Source organism: Solea solea, chromosome 8 (assembly GCF_958295425.1).
Source record: "Solea solea chromosome 8, fSolSol10.1, whole genome shotgun sequence".
Taxonomy (NCBI): domain Eukaryota; kingdom Metazoa; phylum Chordata; class Actinopteri; order Pleuronectiformes; family Soleidae; genus Solea; species Solea solea.
In genome coordinates, this window is record NC_081141.1 from 12,977,588 (window position 1) to 12,996,452 (window position 18,865).

The 18,865-nt window shown below is 47.0% G+C and overlaps 29 non-coding genes across 29 annotated transcripts; all 29 read right to left on the reverse strand.

Moving 5' to 3' along the window:
- Positions 1-146: 146 nt before the first annotated feature.
- Positions 147-265, reverse strand: LOC131464729 (5S ribosomal RNA). Its single transcript, XR_009241228.1, has one exon. It is a non-coding gene; the product is annotated as a 5S ribosomal RNA (ribosomal RNA).
- Positions 266-1,617: 1,352 nt separating this feature from the next.
- On the reverse strand, positions 1,618-1,736 carry LOC131464757 (5S ribosomal RNA). The gene has a single exon (XR_009241253.1). It is a non-coding gene; the product is annotated as a 5S ribosomal RNA (ribosomal RNA).
- Positions 1,737-2,242: 506 nt separating this feature from the next.
- Positions 2,243-2,361, reverse strand: LOC131464758 (5S ribosomal RNA). Its single transcript, XR_009241254.1, has one exon. It is a non-coding gene; the product is annotated as a 5S ribosomal RNA (ribosomal RNA).
- A 515-nt stretch (positions 2,362-2,876) lies between these two features.
- LOC131464759 (5S ribosomal RNA) lies at positions 2,877-2,995 on the reverse strand. The gene has a single exon (XR_009241255.1). It is a non-coding gene; the product is annotated as a 5S ribosomal RNA (ribosomal RNA).
- A 506-nt stretch (positions 2,996-3,501) lies between these two features.
- Positions 3,502-3,620, reverse strand: LOC131464760 (5S ribosomal RNA). The gene has a single exon (XR_009241256.1). It is a non-coding gene; the product is annotated as a 5S ribosomal RNA (ribosomal RNA).
- Positions 3,621-4,135: 515 nt separating this feature from the next.
- On the reverse strand, positions 4,136-4,254 carry LOC131464761 (5S ribosomal RNA). The gene has a single exon (XR_009241257.1). It is a non-coding gene; the product is annotated as a 5S ribosomal RNA (ribosomal RNA).
- A 506-nt stretch (positions 4,255-4,760) lies between these two features.
- LOC131464762 (5S ribosomal RNA) lies at positions 4,761-4,879 on the reverse strand. Its single transcript, XR_009241258.1, has one exon. It is a non-coding gene; the product is annotated as a 5S ribosomal RNA (ribosomal RNA).
- A 515-nt stretch (positions 4,880-5,394) lies between these two features.
- On the reverse strand, positions 5,395-5,513 carry LOC131464763 (5S ribosomal RNA). The gene has a single exon (XR_009241259.1). It is a non-coding gene; the product is annotated as a 5S ribosomal RNA (ribosomal RNA).
- Positions 5,514-6,019: 506 nt separating this feature from the next.
- On the reverse strand, positions 6,020-6,138 carry LOC131464764 (5S ribosomal RNA). Its single transcript, XR_009241260.1, has one exon. It is a non-coding gene; the product is annotated as a 5S ribosomal RNA (ribosomal RNA).
- Positions 6,139-6,662: 524 nt separating this feature from the next.
- On the reverse strand, positions 6,663-6,781 carry LOC131464765 (5S ribosomal RNA). The gene has a single exon (XR_009241261.1). It is a non-coding gene; the product is annotated as a 5S ribosomal RNA (ribosomal RNA).
- Positions 6,782-7,305: 524 nt separating this feature from the next.
- LOC131464766 (5S ribosomal RNA) lies at positions 7,306-7,424 on the reverse strand. The gene has a single exon (XR_009241262.1). It is a non-coding gene; the product is annotated as a 5S ribosomal RNA (ribosomal RNA).
- Positions 7,425-7,930: 506 nt separating this feature from the next.
- Positions 7,931-8,049, reverse strand: LOC131464744 (5S ribosomal RNA). Its single transcript, XR_009241241.1, has one exon. It is a non-coding gene; the product is annotated as a 5S ribosomal RNA (ribosomal RNA).
- Positions 8,050-8,562: 513 nt separating this feature from the next.
- LOC131464768 (5S ribosomal RNA) lies at positions 8,563-8,681 on the reverse strand. Its single transcript, XR_009241264.1, has one exon. It is a non-coding gene; the product is annotated as a 5S ribosomal RNA (ribosomal RNA).
- A 524-nt stretch (positions 8,682-9,205) lies between these two features.
- On the reverse strand, positions 9,206-9,324 carry LOC131464769 (5S ribosomal RNA). Its single transcript, XR_009241265.1, has one exon. It is a non-coding gene; the product is annotated as a 5S ribosomal RNA (ribosomal RNA).
- Positions 9,325-9,830: 506 nt separating this feature from the next.
- Positions 9,831-9,949, reverse strand: LOC131464755 (5S ribosomal RNA). The gene has a single exon (XR_009241252.1). It is a non-coding gene; the product is annotated as a 5S ribosomal RNA (ribosomal RNA).
- A 513-nt stretch (positions 9,950-10,462) lies between these two features.
- Positions 10,463-10,581, reverse strand: LOC131464770 (5S ribosomal RNA). Its single transcript, XR_009241266.1, has one exon. It is a non-coding gene; the product is annotated as a 5S ribosomal RNA (ribosomal RNA).
- Positions 10,582-11,087: 506 nt separating this feature from the next.
- Positions 11,088-11,206, reverse strand: LOC131464767 (5S ribosomal RNA). Its single transcript, XR_009241263.1, has one exon. It is a non-coding gene; the product is annotated as a 5S ribosomal RNA (ribosomal RNA).
- A 513-nt stretch (positions 11,207-11,719) lies between these two features.
- Positions 11,720-11,838, reverse strand: LOC131464771 (5S ribosomal RNA). The gene has a single exon (XR_009241267.1). It is a non-coding gene; the product is annotated as a 5S ribosomal RNA (ribosomal RNA).
- Positions 11,839-12,344: 506 nt separating this feature from the next.
- Positions 12,345-12,463, reverse strand: LOC131464773 (5S ribosomal RNA). Its single transcript, XR_009241268.1, has one exon. It is a non-coding gene; the product is annotated as a 5S ribosomal RNA (ribosomal RNA).
- A 524-nt stretch (positions 12,464-12,987) lies between these two features.
- On the reverse strand, positions 12,988-13,106 carry LOC131464774 (5S ribosomal RNA). The gene has a single exon (XR_009241269.1). It is a non-coding gene; the product is annotated as a 5S ribosomal RNA (ribosomal RNA).
- Positions 13,107-13,630: 524 nt separating this feature from the next.
- On the reverse strand, positions 13,631-13,749 carry LOC131464775 (5S ribosomal RNA). Its single transcript, XR_009241270.1, has one exon. It is a non-coding gene; the product is annotated as a 5S ribosomal RNA (ribosomal RNA).
- Positions 13,750-14,255: 506 nt separating this feature from the next.
- LOC131464779 (5S ribosomal RNA) lies at positions 14,256-14,374 on the reverse strand. The gene has a single exon (XR_009241274.1). It is a non-coding gene; the product is annotated as a 5S ribosomal RNA (ribosomal RNA).
- A 513-nt stretch (positions 14,375-14,887) lies between these two features.
- Positions 14,888-15,006, reverse strand: LOC131464776 (5S ribosomal RNA). The gene has a single exon (XR_009241271.1). It is a non-coding gene; the product is annotated as a 5S ribosomal RNA (ribosomal RNA).
- A 506-nt stretch (positions 15,007-15,512) lies between these two features.
- LOC131464701 (5S ribosomal RNA) lies at positions 15,513-15,631 on the reverse strand. Its single transcript, XR_009241202.1, has one exon. It is a non-coding gene; the product is annotated as a 5S ribosomal RNA (ribosomal RNA).
- A 513-nt stretch (positions 15,632-16,144) lies between these two features.
- Positions 16,145-16,263, reverse strand: LOC131464777 (5S ribosomal RNA). The gene has a single exon (XR_009241272.1). It is a non-coding gene; the product is annotated as a 5S ribosomal RNA (ribosomal RNA).
- Positions 16,264-16,769: 506 nt separating this feature from the next.
- LOC131464778 (5S ribosomal RNA) lies at positions 16,770-16,888 on the reverse strand. The gene has a single exon (XR_009241273.1). It is a non-coding gene; the product is annotated as a 5S ribosomal RNA (ribosomal RNA).
- A 524-nt stretch (positions 16,889-17,412) lies between these two features.
- On the reverse strand, positions 17,413-17,531 carry LOC131464780 (5S ribosomal RNA). Its single transcript, XR_009241275.1, has one exon. It is a non-coding gene; the product is annotated as a 5S ribosomal RNA (ribosomal RNA).
- A 524-nt stretch (positions 17,532-18,055) lies between these two features.
- LOC131464781 (5S ribosomal RNA) lies at positions 18,056-18,174 on the reverse strand. The gene has a single exon (XR_009241276.1). It is a non-coding gene; the product is annotated as a 5S ribosomal RNA (ribosomal RNA).
- A 515-nt stretch (positions 18,175-18,689) lies between these two features.
- Positions 18,690-18,808, reverse strand: LOC131464730 (5S ribosomal RNA). The gene has a single exon (XR_009241229.1). It is a non-coding gene; the product is annotated as a 5S ribosomal RNA (ribosomal RNA).
- Between the last annotated feature and the right edge of the window lie 57 nt (positions 18,809-18,865).

Consider the following 18,865-nt stretch of genomic DNA (forward strand, 5'->3'; position numbering starts at 1 on the left):
GGTGACACCGTGCTGCCCACTGTGTTACACGTCAAATCATATGACCTGCAAAAGACTTGGATTGTGAAACAAGACAAGCGGCAGCAGCAGCAGCAGCAGCAACAGCAGCAACAGCAGCAACAGCAGCGCCCTGTGGTGGTTGCAAAAGCTTACAGCACCTGGTATTCCCAGGCGGTCTCCCATCCAAGTACTAACCAGGCCCGACCCTGCTTAGCTTCCGAGATCAGACGAGATCGGGCGTGTTCAGGGTGGTATGGCCGTAAGTAGTGATGGTGAGATGAAGCCTCATGAGGCATTGAACCACTTGAGCCAATTGGTTCGAGAAAGGGTTCATTTCTCGAAGCTTCATGTGCACACGAAACCACCTACTGGCCAAGTGTATAATCACAGGCAGCTGTATCTGAACCACATAATGTGTGATGAATTGAATTTTTGTGTCTGTTAGAAATGACTATGAATTACAAAAAATGTATGACCAAATCATTTCTGTACATATGTGTTTAATAAATTCTTTGAATGTATTCTGTGTGTGTAAGTCTTCCCAAAATGGTAATATCATAATATGGCAGGTTGTGCAATGTTTTTCTGAAAATGGCATGGGTGTAATCAGGCAGAGGACAGTGAAAGTGCTTGTGGAACTAGGAAAAGGGCACAGATTATGCTTGTGAAACTTGGACAATGATGAGCCTCGCTGGCTCCATCCTATATCACCTATCCTACTCTCCTCCCTCTCCTAAATCTCTATCTCTCCCTAAACTCTCCAAACTATATAAACGCTGTCCAAACTCTAGTATCCAAACTCTCCAAACTATCCAAACTCTCAACTGACCGCAACTCTCCTTCAAAAACCCACATTTTGAATGGAGCCTATATAGGGGTCTATATAGCTGTAAAACCTCGCGCTAAATCTGAACCACTTCACGAAGTAATCACGTGGTACAGCCGGGCAGCGAGGCTTCGGACGTCATCATTTTTGGCTCCTCCCCTAAATGAAGCAAGCCTCGATACGCGCATCGCGGAAACGCCCCCTCCCCTACTCGGCACACGCTTCGAAGCCTCGAAACGGAACGTCACATCACTAGCCGTAAGCGAAGGTCTCCCCAACAAACACTCTATATATACATGTGGATGCTACCCTCAACTCTTCACAGCGTAAAGCTATCTCTTATATAATCCCTTGAGCCTCAGTACACACGTGGGACACATTGGAAACAGTACACAAATACTGATTTTCAGTCACACTTTGTACATTTGCTCTCAACACTCTTAGTTTGGGCTTTTCAAACTAAATGACACATCCACTGATCACCTCATCATCATTCAGCTGCTAGTTAATGGGACACATGCACTTGGGAATTCTGCTTTTTCTCCCTGGTATGACTCCGAGTCAACTTCTTTTGCTGACTTTTACAATAGTGTCCTTTTAGACAACAGCTTAAGCCAGTAGCCATCCTACTACAGTGACATGGGTGACACCGTGCTGCCCACTGTGTTACACGTCAAATCATATGACCTGCAAAAGACTTGGATTGTGAAACAAGACAAGCGGCAGCAGCAGCAGCAGCAGCAGCAACAGCAGCAACAGCAGCAACAGCAGCGCCCTGTGGTGGTTGCAAAAGCTTACAGCACCTGGTATTCCCAGGCGGTCTCCCATCCAAGTACTAACCAGGCCCGACCCTGCTTAGCTTCCGAGATCAGACGAGATCGGGCGTGTTCAGGGTGGTATGGCCGTAAGCGAAGGTCTCCCCAACAAACACTCTATATATACATGTGGATGCTACCCTCAACTCTTCACAGCGTAAAGCTATCTCTTATATAATCCCTTGAGCCTCAGTACACACGTGGGACACATTGGAAACAGTACACAAATACTGATTTTCAGTCACACTTTGTACATTTGCTTTCAACACTCTTAGTTTGGGCTTTTCAAACTAAATGACACATCCACTGATCACCTCATCATCATTCAGCTGCTAGTTAATGGGACACATGCACTTGGGAATTCTGCTTTTTCTCCCTGGTTTGACTCCGAGTCAACTTCTTTTGCTGACTTTTACAATAGTGTCCTTTTAGACAACAGCTTAAGCCAGTAGCCATCCTACTACAGTGACATGGGTGACACCGTGCTGCCCACTGTGTTACACGTCAAATCATATGACCTGCAAAAGACTTGGATTGTGAAACAAGACAAGCGGCAGCAGCAGCAACAGCAGCAACAGCAGCGCCCTGTGGTGGTTGCAAAAGCTTACAGCACCTGGTATTCCCAGGCGGTCTCCCATCCAAGTACTAACCAGGCCCGACCCTGCTTAGCTTCCGAGATCAGACGAGATCGGGCGTGTTCAGGGTGGTATGGCCGTAAGCGAAGGTCTCCCCAACAAACACTCTATATATACATGTGGATGCTACCCTCAACTCTTCACAGCGTAAAGCTATCTCTTATATAATCCCTTGAGCCTCAGTACACACGTGGGACACATTGGAAACAGTACACAAATACTGATTTTCAGTCACACTTTGTACATTTGCTCTCAACACTCTTAGTTTGGGCTTTTCAAACTAAATGACACATCCACTGATCACCTCATCATCATTCAGCTGCTAGTTAATGGGACACATGCACTTGGGAATTCTGCTTTTTCTCCCTGGTATGACTCCGAGTCAACTTCTTTTGCTGACTTTTACAATAGTGTCCTTTTAGACAACAGCTTAAGCCAGTAGCCATCCTACTACAGTGACATGGGTGACACCGTGCTGCCCACTGTGTTACACGTCAAATCATATGACCTGCAAAAGACTTGGATTGTGAAACAAGACAAGCGGCAGCAGCAGCAACAGCAGCAACAGCAGCAACAGCAGCGCCCTGTGGTGGTTGCAAAAGCTTACAGCACCTGGTATTCCCAGGCGGTCTCCCATCCAAGTACTAACCAGGCCCGACCCTGCTTAGCTTCCGAGATCAGACGAGATCGGGCGTGTTCAGGGTGGTATGGCCGTAAGCGAAGGTCTCCCCAACAAACACTCTATATATACATGTGGATGCTACCCTCAACTCTTCACAGCGTAAAGCTATCTCTTATATAATCCCTTGAGCCTCAGTACACACGTGGGACACATTGGAAACAGTACACAAATACTGATTTTCAGTCACACTTTGTACATTTGCTCTCAACACTCTTAGTTTGGGCTTTTCAAACTAAATGACACATCCACTGATCACCTCATCATCATTCAGCTGCTAGTTAATGGGACACATGCACTTGGGAATTCTGCTTTTTCTCCCTGGTATGACTCCGAGTCAACTTCTTTTGCTGACTTTTACAATAGTGTCCTTTTAGACAACAGCTTAAGCCAGTAGCCATCCTACTACAGTGACATGGGTGACACCGTGCTGCCCACTGTGTTACACGTCAAATCATATGACCTGCAAAAGACTTGGATTGTGAAACAAGACAAGCGGCAGCAGCAGCAACAGCAGCAACAGCAGCGCCCTGTGGTGGTTGCAAAAGCTTACAGCACCTGGTATTCCCAGGCGGTCTCCCATCCAAGTACTAACCAGGCCCGACCCTGCTTAGCTTCCGAGATCAGACGAGATCGGGCGTGTTCAGGGTGGTATGGCCGTAAGCGAAGGTCTCCCCAACAAACACTCTATATATACATGTGGATGCTACCCTCAACTCTTCACAGCGTAAAGCTATCTCTTATATAATCCCTTGAGCCTCAGTACACACGTGGGACACATTGGAAACAGTACACAAATACTGATTTTCAGTCACACTTTGTACATTTGCTCTCAACACTCTTAGTTTGGGCTTTTCAAACTAAATGACACATCCACTGATCACCTCATCATCATTCAGCTGCTAGTTAATGGGACACATGCACTTGGGAATTCTGCTTTTTCTCCCTGGTATGACTCCGAGTCAACTTCTTTTGCTGACTTTTACAATAGTGTCCTTTTAGACAACAGCTTAAGCCAGTAGCCATCCTACTACAGTGACATGGGTGACACCGTGCTGCCCACTGTGTTACACGTCAAATCATATGACCTGCAAAAGACTTGGATTGTGAAACAAGACAAGCGGCAGCAGCAGCAACAGCAGCAACAGCAGCAACAGCAGCGCCCTGTGGTGGTTGCAAAAGCTTACAGCACCTGGTATTCCCAGGCGGTCTCCCATCCAAGTACTAACCAGGCCCGACCCTGCTTAGCTTCCGAGATCAGACGAGATCGGGCGTGTTCAGGGTGGTATGGCCGTAAGCGAAGGTCTCCCCAACAAACACTCTATATATACATGTGGATGCTACCCTCAACTCTTCACAGCGTAAAGCTATCTCTTATATAATCCCTTGAGCCTCAGTACACACGTGGGACACATTGGAAACAGTACACAAATACTGATTTTCAGTCACACTTTGTACATTTGCTCTCAACACTCTTAGTTTGGGCTTTTCAAACTAAATGACACATCCACTGATCACCTCATCATCATTCAGCTGCTAGTTAATGGGACACATGCACTTGGGAATTCTGCTTTTTCTCCCTGGTATGACTCCGAGTCAACTTCTTTTGCTGACTTTTACAATAGTGTCCTTTTAGACAACAGCTTAAGCCAGTAGCCATCCTACTACAGTGACATGGGTGACACCGTGCTGCCCACTGTGTTACACGTCAAATCATATGACCTGCAAAAGACTTGGATTGTGAAACAAGACAAGCGGCAGCAGCAGCAACAGCAGCAACAGCAGCGCCCTGTGGTGGTTGCAAAAGCTTACAGCACCTGGTATTCCCAGGCGGTCTCCCATCCAAGTACTAACCAGGCCCGACCCTGCTTAGCTTCCGAGATCAGACGAGATCGGGCGTGTTCAGGGTGGTATGGCCGTAAGCGAAGGTCTCCCCAACAAACACTCTATATATACATGTGGATGCTACCCTCAACTCTTCACAGCGTAAAGCTATCTCTTATATAATCCCTTGAGCCTCAGTACACACGTGGGACACATTGGAAACAGTACACAAATACTGATTTTCAGTCACACTCTGTACATTTGCTCTCAACACTCTTAGTTTGGGCTTTTCAAACTAAATGACACATCCACTGATCACCTCATCATCATTCAGCTGCTAGTTAATGGGACACATGCACTTGGGAATTCTGCTTTTTCTCCCTGGTATGACTCCGAGTCAACTTCTTTTGCTGACTTTTACAATAGTGTCCTTTTAGACAACAGCTTAAGCCAGTAGCCATCCTACTACAGTGACATGGGTGACACCGTGCTGCCCACTGTGTTACACGTCAAATCATATGACCTGCAAAAGACTTGGATTGTGAAACAAGACAAGCGGCAGCAGCAGCAACAGCAGCAACAGCAGCAACAGCAGCGCCCTGTGGTGGTTGCAAAAGCTTACAGCACCTGGTATTCCCAGGCGGTCTCCCATCCAAGTACTAACCAGGCCCGACCCTGCTTAGCTTCCGAGATCAGACGAGATCGGGCGTGTTCAGGGTGGTATGGCCGTAAGCGAAGGTCTCCCCAACAAACACTCTATATATACATGTGGATGCTACCCTCAACTCTTCACAGCGTAAAGCTATCTCTTATATAATCCCTTGAGCCTCAGTACACACGTGGGACACATTGGAAACAGTACACAAATACTGATTTTCAGTCACACTCTGTACATTTGCTCTCAACACTCTTAGTTTGGGCTTTTCAAACTAAATGACACATCCACTGATCACCTCATCATCATTCAGCTGCTAGTTAATGGGACACATGCACTTGGGAATTCTGCTTTTTCTCCCTGGTATGACTCCGAGTCAACTTCTTTTGCTGACTTTTACAATAGTGTCCTTTTAGACAACAGCTTAAGCCAGTAGCCATCCTACTACAGTGACATGGGTGACACCGTGCTGCCCACTGTGTTACACGTCAAATCATATGACCTGCAAAAGACTTGGATTGTGAAACAAGACAAGCGGCAGCAGCAGCAACAGCAGCAACAGCAGCGCCCTGTGGTGGTTGCAAAAGCTTACAGCACCTGGTATTCCCAGGCGGTCTCCCATCCAAGTACTAACCAGGCCCGACCCTGCTTAGCTTCCGAGATCAGACGAGATCGGGCGTGTTCAGGGTGGTATGGCCGTAAGCGAAGGTCTCCCCAACAAACACTCTATATATACATGTGGATGCTACCCTCAACTCTTCACAGCGTAAAGCTATCTCTTATATAATCCCTTGAGCCTCAGTACACACGTGGGACACATTGGAAACAGTACACAAATACTGATTTTCAGTCACACTTTGTACATTTGCTGTCAACACTCTTAGTTTGGGCTTTTCAAACTAAATGACACATCCACTGATCACCTCATCATCATTCAGCTGCTAGTTAATGGGACACATGCACTTGGGAATTCTGCTTTTTCTCCCTGGTATGACTCCGAGTCAACTTCTTTTGCTGACTTTTACAATAGTGTCCTTTTAGACAACAGCTTAAGCCAGTAGCCATCCTACTACAGTGACATGGGTGACACCGTGCTGCCCACTGTGTTACACGTCAAATCATATGACCTGCAAAAGACTTGGATTGTGAAACAAGACAAGCGGCAGCAGCAGCAGCAGCAGCAACAGCAGCAACAGCAGCAACAGCAGCGCCCTGTGGTGGTTGCAAAAGCTTACAGCACCTGGTATTCCCAGGCGGTCTCCCATCCAAGTACTAACCAGGCCCGACCCTGCTTAGCTTCCGAGATCAGACGAGATCGGGCGTGTTCAGGGTGGTATGGCCGTAAGCGAAGGTCTCCCCAACAAACACTCTATATATACATGTGGATGCTACCCTCAACTCTTCACAGCGTAAAGCTATCTCTTATATAATCCCTTGAGCCTCAGTACACACGTGGGACACATTGGAAACAGTACACAAATACTGATTTTCAGTCACACTTTGTACATTTGCTCTCAACACTCTTAGTTTGGGCTTTTCAAACTAAATGACACATCCACTGATCACCTCATCATCATTCAGCTGCTAGTTAATGGGACACATGCACTTGGGAATTCTGCTTTTTCTCCCTGGTATGACTCCGAGTCAACTTCTTTTGCTGACTTTTACAATAGTGTCCTTTTAGACAACAGCTTAAGCCAGTAGCCATCCTACTACAGTGACATGGGTGACACCGTGCTGCCCACTGTGTTACACGTCAAATCATATGACCTGCAAAAGACTTGGATTGTGAAACAAGACAAGCGGCAGCAGCAGCAGCAGCAGCAACAGCAGCAACAGCAGCAACAGCAGCGCCCTGTGGTGGTTGCAAAAGCTTACAGCACCTGGTATTCCCAGGCGGTCTCCCATCCAAGTACTAACCAGGCCCGACCCTGCTTAGCTTCCGAGATCAGACGAGATCGGGCGTGTTCAGGGTGGTATGGCCGTAAGCGAAGGTCTCCCCAACAAACACTCTATATATACATGTGGATGCTACCCTCAACTCTTCACAGCGTAAAGCTATCTCTTATATAATCCCTTGAGCCTCAGTACACACGTGGGACACATTGGAAACAGTACACAAATACTGATTTTCAGTCACACTTTGTACATTTGCTCTCAACACTCTTAGTTTGGGCTTTTCAAACTAAATGACACATCCACTGATCACCTCATCATCATTCAGCTGCTAGTTAATGGGACACATGCACTTGGGAATTCTGCTTTTTCTCCCTGGTATGACTCCGAGTCAACTTCTTTTGCTGACTTTTACAATAGTGTCCTTTTAGACAACAGCTTAAGCCAGTAGCCATCCTACTACAGTGACATGGGTGACACCGTGCTGCCCACTGTGTTACACGTCAAATCATATGACCTGCAAAAGACTTGGATTGTGAAACAAGACAAGCGGCAGCAGCAGCAACAGCAGCAACAGCAGCGCCCTGTGGTGGTTGCAAAAGCTTACAGCACCTGGTATTCCCAGGCGGTCTCCCATCCAAGTACTAACCAGGCCCAACCCTGCTTAGCTTCCGAGATCAGACGAGATCGGGCGTGTTCAGGGTGGTATGGCCGTAAGCGAAGGTCTCCCCAACAAACACTCTATATATACATGTGGATGCTACCCTCAACTCTTCACAGCGTAAAGCTATCTCTTATATAATCCCTTGAGCCTCAGTACACACGTGGGACACATTGGAAACAGTACACAAATACTGATTTTCAGTCACACTGTACATTTGCTGTCAACACTCTTAGTTTGGGCTTTTCAAACTAAATGACACATCCACTGATCACCTCATCATCATTCAGCTGCTAGTTAATGGGACACATGCACTTGGGAATTCTGCTTTTTCTCCCTGGTATGACTCCGAGTCAACTTCTTTTGCTGACTTTTACAATAGTGTCCTTTTAGACAACAGCTTAAGCCAGTAGCCATCCTACTACAGTGACATGGGTGACACCGTGCTGCCCACTGTGTTACACGTCAAATCATATGACCTGCAAAAGACTTGGATTGTGAAACAAGACAAGCGGCAGCAGCAGCAACAGCAGCAACAGCAGCAACAGCAGCGCCCTGTGGTGGTTGCAAAAGCTTACAGCACCTGGTATTCCCAGGCGGTCTCCCATCCAAGTACTAACCAGGCCCGACCCTGCTTAGCTTCCGAGATCAGACGAGATCGGGCGTGTTCAGGGTGGTATGGCCGTAAGCGAAGGTCTCCCCAACAAACACTCTATATATACATGTGGATGCTACCCTCAACTCTTCACAGCGTAAAGCTATCTCTTATATAATCCCTTGAGCCTCAGTACACACGTGGGACACATTGGAAACAGTACACAAATACTGATTTTCAGTCACACTTTGTACATTTGCTCTCAACACTCTTAGTTTGGGCTTTTCAAACTAAATGACACATCCACTGATCACCTCATCATCATTCAGCTGCTAGTTAATGGGACACATGCACTTGGGAATTCTGCTTTTTCTCCCTGGTATGACTCCGAGTCAACTTCTTTTGCTGACTTTTACAATAGTGTCCTTTTAGACAACAGCTTAAGCCAGTAGCCATCCTACTACAGTGACATGGGTGACACCGTGCTGCCCACTGTGTTACACGTCAAATCATATGACCTGCAAAAGACTTGGATTGTGAAACAAGACAAGCGGCAGCAGCAGCAGCAGCAGCAACAGCAGCAACAGCAGCAACAGCAGCGCCCTGTGGTGGTTGCAAAAGCTTACAGCACCTGGTATTCCCAGGCGGTCTCCCATCCAAGTACTAACCAGGCCCGACCCTGCTTAGCTTCCGAGATCAGACGAGATCGGGCGTGTTCAGGGTGGTATGGCCGTAAGCGAAGGTCTCCCCAACAAACACTCTATATATACATGTGGATGCTACCCTCAACTCTTCACAGCGTAAAGCTATCTCTTATATAATCCCTTGAGCCTCAGTACACACGTGGGACACATTGGAAACAGTACACAAATACTGATTTTCAGTCACACTTTGTACATTTGCTCTCAACACTCTTAGTTTGGGCTTTTCAAACTAAATGACACATCCACTGATCACCTCATCATCATTCAGCTGCTAGTTAATGGGACACATGCACTTGGGAATTCTGCTTTTTCTCCCTGGTATGACTCCGAGTCAACTTCTTTTGCTGACTTTTACAATAGTGTCCTTTTAGACAACAGCTTAAGCCAGTAGCCATCCTACTACAGTGACATGGGTGACACCGTGCTGCCCACTGTGTTACACGTCAAATCATATGACCTGCAAAAGACTTGGATTGTGAAACAAGACAAGCGGCAGCAGCAGCAACAGCAGCAACAGCAGCGCCCTGTGGTGGTTGCAAAAGCTTACAGCACCTGGTATTCCCAGGCGGTCTCCCATCCAAGTACTAACCAGGCCCAACCCTGCTTAGCTTCCGAGATCAGACGAGATCGGGCGTGTTCAGGGTGGTATGGCCGTAAGCGAAGGTCTCCCCAACAAACACTCTATATATACATGTGGATGCTACCCTCAACTCTTCACAGCGTAAAGCTATCTCTTATATAATCCCTTGAGCCTCAGTACACACGTGGGACACATTGGAAACAGTACACAAATACTGATTTTCAGTCACACTGTACATTTGCTGTCAACACTCTTAGTTTGGGCTTTTCAAACTAAATGACACATCCACTGATCACCTCATCATCATTCAGCTGCTAGTTAATGGGACACATGCACTTGGGAATTCTGCTTTTTCTCCCTGGTATGACTCCGAGTCAACTTCTTTTGCTGACTTTTACAATAGTGTCCTTTTAGACAACAGCTTAAGCCAGTAGCCATCCTACTACAGTGACATGGGTGACACCGTGCTGCCCACTGTGTTACACGTCAAATCATATGACCTGCAAAAGACTTGGATTGTGAAACAAGACAAGCGGCAGCAGCAGCAACAGCAGCAACAGCAGCAACAGCAGCGCCCTGTGGTGGTTGCAAAAGCTTACAGCACCTGGTATTCCCAGGCGGTCTCCCATCCAAGTACTAACCAGGCCCGACCCTGCTTAGCTTCCGAGATCAGACGAGATCGGGCGTGTTCAGGGTGGTATGGCCGTAAGCGAAGGTCTCCCCAACAAACACTCTATATATACATGTGGATGCTACCCTCAACTCTTCACAGCGTAAAGCTATCTCTTATATAATCCCTTGAGCCTCAGTACACACGTGGGACACATTGGAAACAGTACACAAATACTGATTTTCAGTCACACTTTGTACATTTGCTCTCAACACTCTTAGTTTGGGCTTTTCAAACTAAATGACACATCCACTGATCACCTCATCATCATTCAGCTGCTAGTTAATGGGACACATGCACTTGGGAATTCTGCTTTTTCTCCCTGGTATGACTCCGAGTCAACTTCTTTTGCTGACTTTTACAATAGTGTCCTTTTAGACAACAGCTTAAGCCAGTAGCCATCCTACTACAGTGACATGGGTGACACCGTGCTGCCCACTGTGTTACACGTCAAATCATATGACCTGCAAAAGACTTGGATTGTGAAACAAGACAAGCGGCAGCAGCAGCAACAGCAGCAACAGCAGCGCCCTGTGGTGGTTGCAAAAGCTTACAGCACCTGGTATTCCCAGGCGGTCTCCCATCCAAGTACTAACCAGGCCCAACCCTGCTTAGCTTCCGAGATCAGACGAGATCGGGCGTGTTCAGGGTGGTATGGCCGTAAGCGAAGGTCTCCCCAACAAACACTCTATATATACATGTGGATGCTACCCTCAACTCTTCACAGCGTAAAGCTATCTCTTATATAATCCCTTGAGCCTCAGTACACACGTGGGACACATTGGAAACAGTACACAAATACTGATTTTCAGTCACACTGTACATTTGCTGTCAACACTCTTAGTTTGGGCTTTTCAAACTAAATGACACATCCACTGATCACCTCATCATCATTCAGCTGCTAGTTAATGGGACACATGCACTTGGGAATTCTGCTTTTTCTCCCTGGTATGACTCCGAGTCAACTTCTTTTGCTGACTTTTACAATAGTGTCCTTTTAGACAACAGCTTAAGCCAGTAGCCATCCTACTACAGTGACATGGGTGACACCGTGCTGCCCACTGTGTTACACGTCAAATCATATGACCTGCAAAAGACTTGGATTGTGAAACAAGACAAGCGGCAGCAGCAGCAACAGCAGCAACAGCAGCAACAGCAGCGCCCTGTGGTGGTTGCAAAAGCTTACAGCACCTGGTATTCCCAGGCGGTCTCCCATCCAAGTACTAACCAGGCCCGACCCTGCTTAGCTTCCGAGATCAGACGAGATCGGGCGTGTTCAGGGTGGTATGGCCGTAAGCGAAGGTCTCCCCAACAAACACTCTATATATACATGTGGATGCTACCCTCAACTCTTCACAGCGTAAAGCTATCTCTTATATAATCCCTTGAGCCTCAGTACACACGTGGGACACATTGGAAACAGTACACAAATACTGATTTTCAGTCACACTCTGTACATTTGCTCTCAACACTCTTAGTTTGGGCTTTTCAAACTAAATGACACATCCACTGATCACCTCATCATCATTCAGCTGCTAGTTAATGGGACACATGCACTTGGGAATTCTGCTTTTTCTCCCTGGTATGACTCCGAGTCAACTTCTTTTGCTGACTTTTACAATAGTGTCCTTTTAGACAACAGCTTAAGCCAGTAGCCATCCTACTACAGTGACATGGGTGACACCGTGCTGCCCACTGTGTTACACGTCAAATCATATGACCTGCAAAAGACTTGGATTGTGAAACAAGACAAGCGGCAGCAGCAGCAACAGCAGCAACAGCAGCGCCCTGTGGTGGTTGCAAAAGCTTACAGCACCTGGTATTCCCAGGCGGTCTCCCATCCAAGTACTAACCAGGCCCGACCCTGCTTAGCTTCCGAGATCAGACGAGATCGGGCGTGTTCAGGGTGGTATGGCCGTAAGCGAAGGTCTCCCCAACAAACACTCTATATATACATGTGGATGCTACCCTCAACTCTTCACAGCGTAAAGCTATCTCTTATATAATCCCTTGAGCCTCAGTACACACGTGGGACACATTGGAAACAGTACACAAATACTGATTTTCAGTCACACTTTGTACATTTGCTGTCAACACTCTTAGTTTGGGCTTTTCAAACTAAATGACACATCCACTGATCACCTCATCATCATTCAGCTGCTAGTTAATGGGACACATGCACTTGGGAATTCTGCTTTTTCTCCCTGGTATGACTCCGAGTCAACTTCTTTTGCTGACTTTTACAATAGTGTCCTTTTAGACAACAGCTTAAGCCAGTAGCCATCCTACTACAGTGACATGGGTGACACCGTGCTGCCCACTGTGTTACACGTCAAATCATATGACCTGCAAAAGACTTGGATTGTGAAACAAGACAAGCGGCAGCAGCAGCAGCAGCAGCAACAGCAGCAACAGCAGCAACAGCAGCGCCCTGTGGTGGTTGCAAAAGCTTACAGCACCTGGTATTCCCAGGCGGTCTCCCATCCAAGTACTAACCAGGCCCGACCCTGCTTAGCTTCCGAGATCAGACGAGATCGGGCGTGTTCAGGGTGGTATGGCCGTAAGCGAAGGTCTCCCCAACAAACACTCTATATATACATGTGGATGCTACCCTCAACTCTTCACAGCGTAAAGCTATCTCTTATATAATCCCTTGAGCCTCAGTACACACGTGGGACACATTGGAAACAGTACACAAATACTGATTTTCAGTCACACTTTGTACATTTGCTGTCAACACTCTTAGTTTGGGCTTTTCAAACTAAATGACACATCCACTGATCACCTCATCATCATTCAGCTGCTAGTTAATGGGACACATGCACTTGGGAATTCTGCTTTTTCTCCCTGGTATGACTCCGAGTCAACTTCTTTTGCTGACTTTTACAATAGTGTCCTTTTAGACAACAGCTTAAGCCAGTAGCCATCCTACTACAGTGACATGGGTGACACCGTGCTGCCCACTGTGTTACACGTCAAATCATATGACCTGCAAAAGACTTGGATTGTGAAACAAGACAAGCGGCAGCAGCAGCAGCAGCAGCAACAGCAGCAACAGCAGCAACAGCAGCGCCCTGTGGTGGTTGCAAAAGCTTACAGCACCTGGTATTCCCAGGCGGTCTCCCATCCAAGTACTAACCAGGCCCGACCCTGCTTAGCTTCCGAGATCAGACGAGATCGGGCGTGTTCAGGGTGGTATGGCCGTAAGCGAAGGTCTCCCCAACAAACACTCTATATATACATGTGGATGCTACCCTCAACTCTTCACAGCGTAAAGCTATCTCTTATATAATCCCTTGAGCCTCAGTACACACGTGGGACACATTGGAAACAGTACACAAATACTGATTTTCAGTCACACTTTGTACATTTGCTCTCAACACTCTTAGTTTGGGCTTTTCAAACTAAATGACACATCCACTGATCACCTCATCATCATTCAGCTGCTAGTTAATGGGACACATGCACTTGGGAATTCTGCTTTTTCTCCCTGGTATGACTCCGAGTCAACTTCTTTTGCTGACTTTTACAATAGTGTCCTTTTAGACAACAGCTTAAGCCAGTAGCCATCCTACTACAGTGACATGGGTGACACCGTGCTGCCCACTGTGTTACACGTCAAATCATATGACCTGCAAAAGACTTGGATTGTGAAACAAGACAAGCGGCAGCAGCAGCAACAGCAGCAACAGCAGCGCCCTGTGGTGGTTGCAAAAGCTTACAGCACCTGGTATTCCCAGGCGGTCTCCCATCCAAGTACTAACCAGGCCCAACCCTGCTTAGCTTCCGAGATCAGACGAGATCGGGCGTGTTCAGGGTGGTATGGCCGTAAGCGAAGGTCTCCCCAACAAACACTCTATATATACATGTGGATGCTACCCTCAACTCTTCACAGCGTAAAGCTATCTCTTATATAATCCCTTGAGCCTCAGTACACACGTGGGACACATTGGAAACAGTACACAAATACTGATTTTCAGTCACACTGTACATTTGCTGTCAACACTCTTAGTTTGGGCTTTTCAAACTAAATGACACATCCACTGATCACCTCATCATCATTCAGCTGCTAGTTAATGGGACACATGCACTTGGGAATTCTGCTTTTTCTCCCTGGTATGACTCCGAGTCAACTTCTTTTGCTGACTTTTACAATAGTGTCCTTTTAGACAACAGCTTAAGCCAGTAGCCATCCTACTACAGTGACATGGGTGACACCGTGCTGCCCACTGTGTTACACGTCAAATCATATGACCTGCAAAAGACTTGGATTGTGAAACAAGACAAGCGGCAGCAGCAGCAACAGCAGCAACAGCAGCAACAGCAGCGCCCTGTGGTGGTTGCAAAAGCTTACAGCACCTGGTATTCCCAGGCGGTCTCCCATCCAAGTACTAACCAGGCCCGACCCTGCTTAGCTTCCGAGATCAGACGAGATCGGGCGTGTTCAGGGTGGTATGGCCGTAAGCGAAGGTCTCCCCAACAAACACTCTATATATACATGTGGATGCTACCCTCAACTCTTCACAGCGTAAAGCTATCTCTTATATAATCCCTTGAGCCTCAGTACACACGTGGGACACATTGGAAACAGTACACAAATACTGATTTTCAGTCACACTTTGTACATTTGCTCTCAACACTCTTAGTTTGGGCTTTTCAAACTAAATGACACATCCACTGATCACCTCATCATCATTCAGCTGCTAGTTAATGGGACACATGCACTTGGGAATTCTGCTTTTTCTCCCTGGTATGACTCCGAGTCAACTTCTTTTGCTGACTTTTACAATAGTGTCCTTTTAGACAACAGCTTAAGCCAGTAGCCATCCTACTACAGTGACATGGGTGACACCGTGCTGCCCACTGTGTTACACGTCAAATCATATGACCTGCAAAAGACTTGGATTGTGAAACAAGACAAGCGGCAGCAGCAGCAACAGCAGCAACAGCAGCGCCCTGTGGTGGTTGCAAAAGCTTACAGCACCTGGTATTCCCAGGCGGTCTCCCATCCAAGTACTAACCAGGCCCAACCCTGCTTAGCTTCCGAGATCAGACGAGATCGGGCGTGTTCAGGGTGGTATGGCCGTAAGCGAAGGTCTCCCCAACAAACACTCTATATATACATGTGGATGCTACCCTCAACTCTTCACAGCGTAAAGCTATCTCTTATATAATCCCTTGAGCCTCAGTACACACGTGGGACACATTGGAAACAGTACACAAATACTGATTTTCAGTCACACTGTACATTTGCTGTCAACACTCTTAGTTTGGGCTTTTCAAACTAAATGACACATCCACTGATCACCTCATCATCATTCAGCTGCTAGTTAATGGGACACATGCACTTGGGAATTCTGCTTTTTCTCCCTGGTATGACTCCGAGTCAACTTCTTTTGCTGACTTTTACAATAGTGTCCTTTTAGACAACAGCTTAAGCCAGTAGCCATCCTACTACAGTGACATGGGTGACACCGTGCTGCCCACTGTGTTACACGTCAAATCATATGACCTGCAAAAGACTTGGATTGTGAAACAAGACAAGCGGCAGCAGCAGCAACAGCAGCAACAGCAGCAACAGCAGCGCCCTGTGGTGGTTGCAAAAGCTTACAGCACCTGGTATTCCCAGGCGGTCTCCCATCCAAGTACTAACCAGGCCCGACCCTGCTTAGCTTCCGAGATCAGACGAGATCGGGCGTGTTCAGGGTGGTATGGCCGTAAGCGAAGGTCTCCCCAACAAACACTCTATATATACATGTGGATGCTACCCTCAACTCTTCACAGCGTAAAGCTATCTCTTATATAATCCCTTGAGCCTCAGTACACACGTGGGACACATTGGAAACAGTACACAAATACTGATTTTCAGTCACACTCTGTACATTTGCTCTCAACACTCTTAGTTTGGGCTTTTCAAACTAAATGACACATCCACTGATCACCTCATCATCATTCAGCTGCTAGTTAATGGGACACATGCACTTGGGAATTCTGCTTTTTCTCCCTGGTATGACTCCGAGTCAACTTCTTTTGCTGACTTTTACAATAGTGTCCTTTTAGACAACAGCTTAAGCCAGTAGCCATCCTACTACAGTGACATGGGTGACACCGTGCTGCCCACTGTGTTACACGTCAAATCATATGACCTGCAAAAGACTTGGATTGTGAAACAAGACAAGCGGCAGCAGCAGCAACAGCAGCAACAGCAGCGCCCTGTGGTGGTTGCAAAAGCTTACAGCACCTGGTATTCCCAGGCGGTCTCCCATCCAAGTACTAACCAGGCCCGACCCTGCTTAGCTTCCGAGATCAGACGAGATCGGGCGTGTTCAGGGTGGTATGGCCGTAAGCGAAGGTCTCCCCAACAAACACTCTATATATACATGTGGATGCTACCCTCAACTCTTCACAGCGTAAAGCTATCTCTTATATAATCCCTTGAGCCTCAGTACACACGTGGGACACATTGGAAACAGTACACAAATACTGATTTTCAGTCACACTTTGTACATTTGCTGTCAACACTCTTAGTTTGGGCTTTTCAAACTAAATGACACATCCACTGATCACCTCATCATCATTCAGCTGCTAGTTAATGGGACACATGCACTTGGGAATTCTGCTTTTTCTCCCTGGTATGACTCCGAGTCAACTTCTTTTGCTGACTTTTACAATAGTGTCCTTTTAGACAACAGCTTAAGCCAGTAGCCATCCTACTACAGTGACATGGGTGACACCGTGCTGCCCACTGTGTTACACGTCAAATCATATGACCTGCAAAAGACTTGGATTGTGAAACAAGACAAGCGGCAGCAGCAGCAGCAGCAGCAACAGCAGCAACAGCAGCAACAGCAGCGCCCTGTGGTGGTTGCAAAAGCTTACAGCACCTGGTATTCCCAGGCGGTCTCCCATCCAAGTACTAACCAGGCCCGACCCTGCTTAGCTTCCGAGATCAGACGAGATCGGGCGTGTTCAGGGTGGTATGGCCGTAAGCGAAGGTCTCCCCAACAAACACTCTATATATACATGTGGATGCTACCCTCAACTCTTCACAGCGTAAAGCTATCTCTTATATAATCCCTTGAGCCTCAGTACACACGTGGGACACATTGGAAACAGTACACAAATACTGATTTTCAGTCACACTTTGTACATTTGCTGTCAACACTCTTAGTTTGGGCTTTTCAAACTAAATGACACATCCACTGATCACCTCATCATCATTCAGCTGCTAGTTAATGGGACACATGCACTTGGGAATTCTGCTTTTTCTCCCTGGTATGACTCCGAGTCAACTTCTTTTGCTGACTTTTACAATAGTGTCCTTTTAGACAACAGCTTAAGCCAGTAGCCATCCTACTACAGTGACATGGGTGACACCGTGCTGCCCACTGTGTTACACGTCAAATCATATGACCTGCAAAAGACTTGGATTGTGAAACAAGACAAGCGGCAGCAGCAGCAGCAGCAGCAACAGCAGCAACAGCAGCAACAGCAGCGCCCTGTGGTGGTTGCAAAAGCTTACAGCACCTGGTATTCCCAGGCGGTCTCCCATCCAAGTACTAACCAGGCCCGACCCTGCTTAGCTTCCGAGATCAGACGAGATCGGGCGTGTTCAGGGTGGTATGGCCGTAAGCGAAGGTCTCCCCAACAAACACTCTATATATACATGTGGATGCTACCCTCAACTCTTCACAGCGTAAAGCTATCTCTTATATAATCCCTTGAGCCTCAGTACACACGTGGGACACATTGGAAACAGTACACAAATACTGATTTTCAGTCACACTTTGTACATTTGCTCTCAACACTCTTAGTTTGGGCTTTTCAAACTAAATGACACATCCACTGATCACCTCATCATCATTCAGCTGCTAGTTAATGGGACACATGCACTTGGGAATTCTGCTTTTTCTCCCTGGTATGACTCCGAGTCAACTTCTTTTGCTGACTTTTACAATAGTGTCCTTTTAGACAACAGCTTAAGCCAGTAGCCATCCTACTACAGTGACATGGGTGACACCGTGCTGCCCACTGTGTTACACGTCAAATCATATGACCTGCAAAAGACTTGGATTGTGAAACAAGACAAGCGGCAGCAGCAGCAACAGCAGCAACAGCAGCAACAGCAGCGCCCTGTGGTGGTTGCAAAAGCTTACAGCACCTGGTATTCCCAGGCGGTCTCCCATCCAAGTACTAACCAGACCCGACCCTGCTTAGCTTCCGAGATCAGACGAGATCGGGCGTGTTCAGGGTGGTATGGCCGTAAGCGAAGGTCTCCCCAACAAACACTCTATATATACATGTGGATGCTACCCTCAACTCTTC